The sequence below is a fragment of the Olea europaea genome, unplaced genomic scaffold (assembly GCF_002742605.1).
Source record: "Olea europaea var. sylvestris unplaced genomic scaffold, O_europaea_v1 scaffold1480, whole genome shotgun sequence".
In the NCBI taxonomy this organism is placed as follows: Eukaryota; Viridiplantae; Streptophyta; class Magnoliopsida; order Lamiales; family Oleaceae; genus Olea; species Olea europaea.
In genome coordinates, this window is record NW_019232361.1 from 49,580 (window position 1) to 58,352 (window position 8,773).

The 8,773-nt window shown below is 32.3% G+C and overlaps 1 long non-coding RNA gene across 1 annotated transcript; it reads left to right on the forward strand.

The window, feature by feature from the left end:
• Positions 1-470: 470 nt before the first annotated feature.
• On the forward strand, positions 471-6,051 carry LOC111376274. The gene is made up of 6 exons (XR_002699439.1): positions 471-756; positions 2,699-2,764; positions 2,837-3,347; positions 3,734-3,932; positions 4,007-5,430; positions 5,526-6,051. It is a non-coding gene; the product is annotated as an uncharacterized LOC111376274 (long non-coding RNA).
• The last annotated feature ends 2,722 nt before the right edge of the window (positions 6,052-8,773 follow it).

The following is an 8,773-nucleotide window of genomic DNA, read 5'->3' on the forward strand; positions in this document are numbered from 1 at the left end:
ACTCTCTTGCCTTCGTTCGTCCCTCAAGGTAACTTAAGGTTTCTTTATCGTTAATAATTTAATTTCAAGTTTTCTCATACTTCTACAAACTCTTTTGCTAAACTTTTCCTGAATAAAGCTTTTAAAAAACAATTGCAGTATCTAGAAACTGTAATTTTTATTTATTTATTTATTTTTTGCGTGAATTTTATTTTCATTTTTGACTTTGAAGTGAGCCACACTTACTGTGGAGAAAACAGAACTGGACCTAAATTGTCGGTCATTGTCCAATTGTGTTCCAGATTTTACATGTGGAAAATGGATTCATGGGAAAAAATTCATAATTGAAAGCGACTGGGAACGAGGCCAAAATGTTGCCCACTAAAATAAAGTATTTTTGCTTATTATAGTTTACTTGTAAGTCTGTGTTTTAATCTTAACCAAATGAATATATTCTCACTACCCCCAACTTGTTCATTGGACAGGGCACATATCTAAGAGGTAAACACTTCAGTGTTGTAGAAACAATACAACTCAAACAAAGTTCATATTTTTGCTACCACTAAAAGAGAAATCAGATTCAGATATAGTTCTACTCCATTTTTTCTTTGGTGGAAGAAAATGGCACAAGGATTCTTCATTCTGAATAGGCTAGGCAATCTACTGATTGCAAATGAAAACTTTGGTTTCGACACAGATGATAAGGTGCCCCCCCATATGGAAATTTCAACAAAAAAAGGAACTTCAATGGTTGGTATGGAAGGTATAGGAAATAAGGTATGCCTCATATTTATATACATTATCATGATTTTCTGGATGCTAATTTGAAATTCTTCTATTGTAATATTAAAACTAATTATATATCACACACACTTATTAATTTGCTTATACTCCTGCCCTGTGCTATGTGTTCATAGACCCAACTAATTTGCATCACCTGCCCAGTTTTTCATTTCATTTTGTTCATTTCTTGGAATTAGAATGTATAAACATTTACTGCACTAGAACAAATAAATATCTAGTTTGTAGTTGTGGTGAACCGTACCTTTCCATTTCAAATCTTTCTTCTGAATTTCTCCTGGAAGAAATTATTATATTTTCTGCTCTTCCTTATCTTCACTCTAATAATAATTCCCTCCCTCTGGGTTCGTAACACGTGGCTGTATTGAAGTTTATCTGTGGTTAAATGCCAGTTGAGATAAATTAAAATTACCAACTATAAAGATTATGATGCATTGAGGAACACACCCAATGATTATTTCCCTTAATTCATATTCGCTGAAGATCAAATGTGTTATTTCAATGAATTTTCTTTTAATTTTCTCTTCATTATAGTGGTAAACAAATATTTAACGTGATAGCTCATTTAGAGCCGGTCCTAAGATTGTCAGAGCCGAAGGCGAAATCCATAAATTAGGCCCCCCAAAATCAGCGTAAATACAAAATTCAATGGTGTATTATACAACATATTGCTAATTTAAAACTTAACATTAAAACAACTAACAAATATATTATACAAAAGATTTATATTATAAAATAATAAAACCAACAGTATTTTAAATAATTAGTTAAATACTATTCGTCTTACCGTGAGGCAGAAACATAAATCGAATCTAAATAATTTAGCTGTTTAACCATCTTTCTCTATTGATAATAGAGTCAATCCATTCAATCATCTTGCAATTAGAGTTTTAAATACAGTTACTACGTGTGCCTGTGTAATTATTGATCCTACAATAATCAATCATATAAGCCGATCATGTCGCAATTATATAAGCCGACTATGCTTCAAACATTTTCAATATATTCAATAACAAGTTAGGACAAGCCATTGCTTACTTGAGAAGTAGAATTTCAATGAAAATTATGAAATCACACCTTCAAGAATTCTCTTACTCTCTCTACAATACAAAACCCGCATCTCTCTTTATCTACCCGAGAACTCGAGTCTCTCTCTCTACCATTTTCAACTGCATAATACATCTTCATAAAACTTCCAATCGCCACCATTATCATTGGAGATTCATTGTGAAATAGCCATATTACATTTTAGTTTCAACCATAGTAGTATTTAAAATGGTTAGAGCTTGTAGTGTTGATGTAAATATAAAGGAGAAGGATAAAGGAAAGAGGAAAAAAGTTGTCAGAGGTTCTTCTTCTAAAAAGAGAGTCAAAATGTTGGCCTCTGGCAAGAAATCCGTAAATAAGGTGAAATTTGATTCTGTAAACCGAATTTGTGAGTTTTGTGAGCTATTTTTGACTCATTTATAACCTGATTGGGGTATTTTGTGACTGAAATATCATTTTGTGGCCTATTTAGGGTATTTTGTAATTTAAAGGATTTCTGACTCACTGTTTGATCGATTACTATTTATTTGAACTGAATATATTTTCTAAAGTGTGCTGGATTGTTCGTGAATGTAATAGGTGTTATGATTATCTACTGTTATGTGTCATGATTTTGAAGAATTTGTGACCAACTATTTATGATCTGAATATGGATATGTTGGTCACAGTGAAATGTTGTATTGGAGGTCACAGTAACATGTCTGACATTACAGTTGTATAAGACTGAAAATATTTAATAAAACTAATGAAAATATGGGAAGATCACTGCAACACTAATACAGAGTGTCATCGAACACTTTGTGATGAAATTTACTATTGTCTAGAGTGACATTCTAACGAACACATGTATCTCTTACTACATGTATTGTAGGGAGATAGCAGTGTAGCCACAATTGGTTGACTATGGTTTACTATGGGAGGTGAAGCAACCTAACAAGTAAGAGATGTGGTTCAACATAAATGGGTGATATATTCGATTTTCCATTGCTGAATTCTATTTGGTCTCTAGATTGCAGAATGAAGGGGTCGATGGTTGACCAATATTGGATGAAAAATCGTCTACACTGAAGGATACATATTTCAGGGGCTTAAAAGTTGTAACAAGTGAAGATGTCAAAAGAGTCTTTCTTGCACTAGATGTACCAGACTATGATGTCGTTACGATTGAGATTATTTATCTTATCATCTTATAACTATTTGCTGCATTATACTCGAAGGTGGATCCATACATTTTTGCACTTGCAAAAGATTTTGCCATACTTGAAATGTTCTCTTGGAGCATATATTTGTTTGAGACCACATTATCTTCACTAAGAAAGGGATTACCAAAACAAATAAGCCACCACAGATTGACAGATTTTTAGTGGATTTCTAGGTGTGACTGTATGAGTGCATACTTGCACTTGAAGAGAATGTGACCACAAGAATTAGCAAGAAATATCTACGAATTATGAATTGGACTGCACATAAACATCTTTTAAGTGGAAATGTTGGAGGACAAGGTGTTTGGAAGTAAGAATGTAAGTTCTTAAACATGTTTGAATTGTTATGTAATCATTTGGTTAGTTATACATATTTAAAATGATATATGCTCAACTTTTTTCCATCTTATGTCAAATAGGTTGTGATAAATGATATTGATCCATCTGAAGTAGAACTCACGATGGGCAATATATGATAAGTTGTAAATAAGAATTTAAGATATATTATGATATGAAATATGATTGTGACCTGAAGTATAAATATTTTATTTGCAAAGTCAAATATCTCTTATGACTGACCTGAAATACGTGACTTGTGACTTTCCTTAATATATGTTGTGACCTGATTTGCATCATTGTGCTAACTAATTTCATTGTTCTGTATGTTGGATATGATCAACCTACGTGCAATTTTCGAAAACTAGACAACCAAATCAAAACATTAAGATCTCTAAAACTCAAGCGAGCGCAAGTGAGTCTACTTCTATGCTATCAAAGATACATGTTCAAGATTCAGACGATGATTTTATAGATCCACCGTTGCAAAAATAGACGGGGACTGCTAGCTATAGCTCTCCTGCTTAGCCTCAGGATGTCTATTATCCTGATTGCTAATGTGTCGAAGTAAGTAATTTCATTTTATACAGACTTAAGAAGCCATTTTATATTCAATTTTACCAACTACAAAATTTTATCAGGAATGTGGTCGACTAAAGCAGCAATTGATGGATGAAGAAATAACTAAGCTTCAAGTGGAGAACAAAGGGTTAAAAGAGGAGCTTTTGTTGATGAAGCCAGAACTGTCAGACACAAATGATAAAGTGTGTCATTCAAACAGTTCTTTGAAGCTCAATGAGGTCATTTAAAGTCAGAATGTGTTGAAATATTTGCTTGAGCGACATCAAGTCGTCTCTTAAATCTTTTGTTGAATCTATGTCTGACATTTTTATCTTTGGTGATTGATGAAGTTCAGACAAAGTTGAGTGGTAAAGATGGTTCGACGGAACAAGAGATAAAAGCTAATGTTATAGTTGAAAGAAAGGGCAATGGTCACATGGAACCTGAGTTAAAAGGTGATGATGTGATTGAAAAAAAAAAAAGATAAAGGTCACATGGCACCTGGGTTTTCACATTACTTCCATGATGACTATATTCTCCAATCTACTTCATTTAATCAAGGTGTTGTCTACTTATAGAGTTCTAAAAGCTCTGATTATGCAATCTTTGCTAGTAAAGAAGTGTAGAATTAGGTTGATAAGACTATTGCAAACGTGTTGGAGTTTATTGAACTTTATATTGAAGATATCAGTTTAACGAAACATTTAGTATTTCATATTATAAATTTAGTTTGATTGTCATGCAATAATTCAAGAACCTTTCTTTTTATATTTTTGAACCAAGAAGATATGTTTACACCTTCATCATTTGGACTACCTATGAAGAATCACAAAAGCCATCAAAATCTCTACAGTCACCTTTAAGGTTGATCCACGTCATGCCACTACTAGATCAAATTTACATCTGCAAATGTTGTGTTCCAAATTTATTCGAAGGAAGTCGATAGTTCAGACCTGAGTTCGTTCCATAATTGGTTTGACAAAGGATACAAGCCCTAGAACATGTACATTAAATATAGGTTACACGTGTTTTTATGTCATGTATATCCTGTCATTATTTTATGTGACCATAATAACTTGATCACAATCTTATTCATTTGTTTGATATGTGCATACATGTGTGTATGGGGTAAAGTTCAACGATGCATATAATGTGATAGGTCATCAATTTGTATGTGGCAATGTCACTGTTTACCATAAAATTTGATGGCATGCGTTGATTGATTTTAATTCATCACTGAGCAGCACAGTACAATATTGCCATCATTTTTTCACATATGTATTTGTATTGGTTCACATCACTTATGTATGCTCTTTGTTATTATAGCGCATGGATGCATGCCTTCATTGCATAAGACAATTTGCTAAGTTTGATAAAGGTGTGCAGATGAATGCAACAACTATAGACTGTATATTTGATATGACAGTCCAAACTTCATATTTTAAATTTGTTCAAGATCCAAACATTGTGAATGAGAAGGACGACCTAATCAAAACCATCAATGGTAAATAGTTATCATTTAATAATATTTGGAGAGAAGTTGAATTCGTGTTGATGCCCATTATGGTTACAAATTTTGCTCATTGGATGTTGTGGCAGCTTGACATTAATAATCACATCCTGTACATATTCAATTCAAGCAATAAGTTGTACAAGGATAATAAGGTTCGTGAATGGGTATTGCTGTTTGTGAAGGCTTTTACGCATATGTTAAAAGTGGTCGGGCTGTGGATGGAAACTACTGATAATATGGGTGACGTATCCCAGGACCTGCATATTAACATTGTCAGTGGTTTATCTCAACAACAAAATGGGTAAGTTTCATTATGAACATTACAAGTTTTGTCATTTTTCATCAATCTTTTGTAGTTACTTATGGTTCGTCTATTTCAAATATTACAGGCATAATTGTAGTATTTTTGTCATAAAGTATGCACAATATTTGTTGTACAATGATCTTGCTAAAATGCCAATGTCATTTGATGCTAGAAATGTCAGGCTTGAAATTGTATTATTGCTATCCAAAAATAAACAACTGAGGCAGGTTGGAAGATAAAAATCAAAGTCAGATGACTGAATTAGTGTTGATGGAATTATTTTCATGATAGATTAGGTTGATAGCTGTTCAAAGGTAGACAAACAAGTGCTTTTACGATGTAGTCAACAAATGTAATTTTTATCTTTGTAATATGTTTTGAAATTGAATGCGAACTTATTTTTCTCAAGTAATTGATAAAATGGAAGTGAAAGTATTGATCTTTATGTGAATGGTTTTGTTTATATCATTTAGGTATTTTATGGAGGTAAAAGTTTACATTTGCACGATATGAACGTCACAAATGGTCATAATTGGTCAATGTCGTTGATGTCTTACATAAATGCAAGTTACAAATGGTCAAAAATAGCAACAGTTGATTAACTTGTTACATATGAACATGTCACAAATGGTAACATATGCTTAATAGGTAGGACTTATACATTTGTCATAAATAGTAAACACATAATTAGTCACATCTAGTTGAAGAAGATGACATTCAGAGTTAGTTTGAACACTCAAGTCAATTAACTTCGAATTTTATTCATAGTCAGTTACAAACAACCACAGCCAAACAAAAAACCTATTGCTTGTTATTGCCTTTTGTGCTAGAAATGGCCACAGACAGGCACAATCATCACAAACAGAGTTACACTCAATGTCTGTTTGCACACCCTTCTCAGAAGCATATGTGACAACTTGAAATGTAATCCAAACTCGATGTATAAATCTGTCAACTCATATAATCTAAACAATACACAATTTTCCAATAAAATGAAACAATTTGCAATTACAAAGAATATCCTTGTATAAAAAAATTACACTAAGCTATTTGCATTTCTCTTTGTTGTCAACTTTTTGTTGTTCTGGTTAAGTGGCACTATTTTATGCATGCTTGACGATTGTGATCAGATTCACCGCATCTTTCACGTTTCACAACTTGTAATCTCTCACATGCTGGCTTCTTCCTTCTGTCAATAGATCGGCCAAAACTTCTTTTTTGGTTTGAAGCAAGTACAACTCTATTATTCAAGTCTTCCGTTAAACTCCATTCTGATTTATTACATATAGGAAAGACTATCTCTTTCTAAGTATTTAGACGTGCATCTCTTATGTAATACACCGAGCAAGTCATATATATCCCGCTTCAATGTTGATATCACTGTTAGTGCATGTGAACAAAGAAGTTGATCCACTCGAAACATTTTACAACTACATGTATGCTGAGTTATATCAATCATATACGATGAAGAATTGTCCTCCACTTCAAACAAAGTGTGACTTGTAGGTGAAACCTAAAAATAAAAAATATTTAAAATTATACCTGTGATTAACATAATAAATATAGTTTGCAATCTTGACCATTTTTCATATCCAATAGCCACCTAGAAAATAATTTAGTTATTAGATAATATATTCAAGCATAAGTAACAATATGTCACATATAGTCACAATTAACTTTAAAAAGTTTACAGATAGTTAGTATTATTACGTAACAGGTTCATAAAATATATCATTTTTCAATTGTAAATGAGGCTACATGCTAAATATTTACTGATATATTTCATTCGTAATCATGTTTCAATTTCACGTAACAATAGATAAAATATAATTCGTACACTAAACGTGCATGATCACAAATATTTATTAACATTTCATAATATCACAGAATAAGTCACGGAAAGTCATAGTATATGATATAGACACACTAAATATCTCTCGATCTCTTCATTCATTGAATTCAATTGCTACATTTGGTATTCAAATTCATCCACTGTATATGCTATTATAGTGTAATTGAATGAATGTGTGACATTGTGACTTGATTTTGCGTAATAAGTCTTCAAAATTTTAAGCAAATGGTATGAAAAGATCCCATGCATTGCCCTTGGATTACGAATTCAATGGCACTTCTTATGCTATTGTATTTATCTAATATTATACATAATCCATCTCTCGATCCATATGCCCTCTTCAACATCTTAAGAAATCATCTTTATGACTTATTATTTTCATCATCCCCAATCACAGAAGCTAGTATGAGAATGTTTGTATCTTGTGTGCAACTGTGAAGATTGTACTCATGCAATGACCTTTCAAATATGTGTCATCAATTACAATGACTAGCCTATAATATTTTCAACCAGCGATCGATGTACTCAAAGCCATAAAACAATATTGAAATGATTTGTTTCTATTCTTATGACTTTTCCTACATTCATCTGTTGTAGCATAAAAAAATAAGATGGTAACAATTGAAACAATATCGTTGGATCACTCTAATCACTTTTAATGTACGTTCACGTGAACTCCATGCTTTCATATAATTCACCGATACTCCTTATTTATGTAACATGTTATTCGAGATATCATTAGGAGTGTTTATTGTACGTGAAGATGTGTATTTGTATATGATGCAGTCTGAAACAATTGAGCTAGATGTTTGTCGATGAGATCTTAAAACAATGTTCATCAAGCATGTGTGACTATTACACATTTCTGTGATCTTAAACATATTCGTTTCTCTTAACCGTGAAGACCTAAATATCTATTTGCAATCATTATGAAAACACTTCATGTACTCCTTTGATTTTAACACCTTATATTCAAACTTTTCTTTTGCACAGCATAGAAGACCAAGCTCAATTTCAGTATGTCCTTGTTGCGAAAAACATTTCTCTCCACTACTGCTCTAATATCTGCTTCGGATACCAATGTCACATCTTTTTCAATTTTTTCTTTCTCAAGGGTCACCATTGAGTCACAAATTTCTTGAGCTATTTGTTGTAAAGAAAACATATTAGCCGATGAC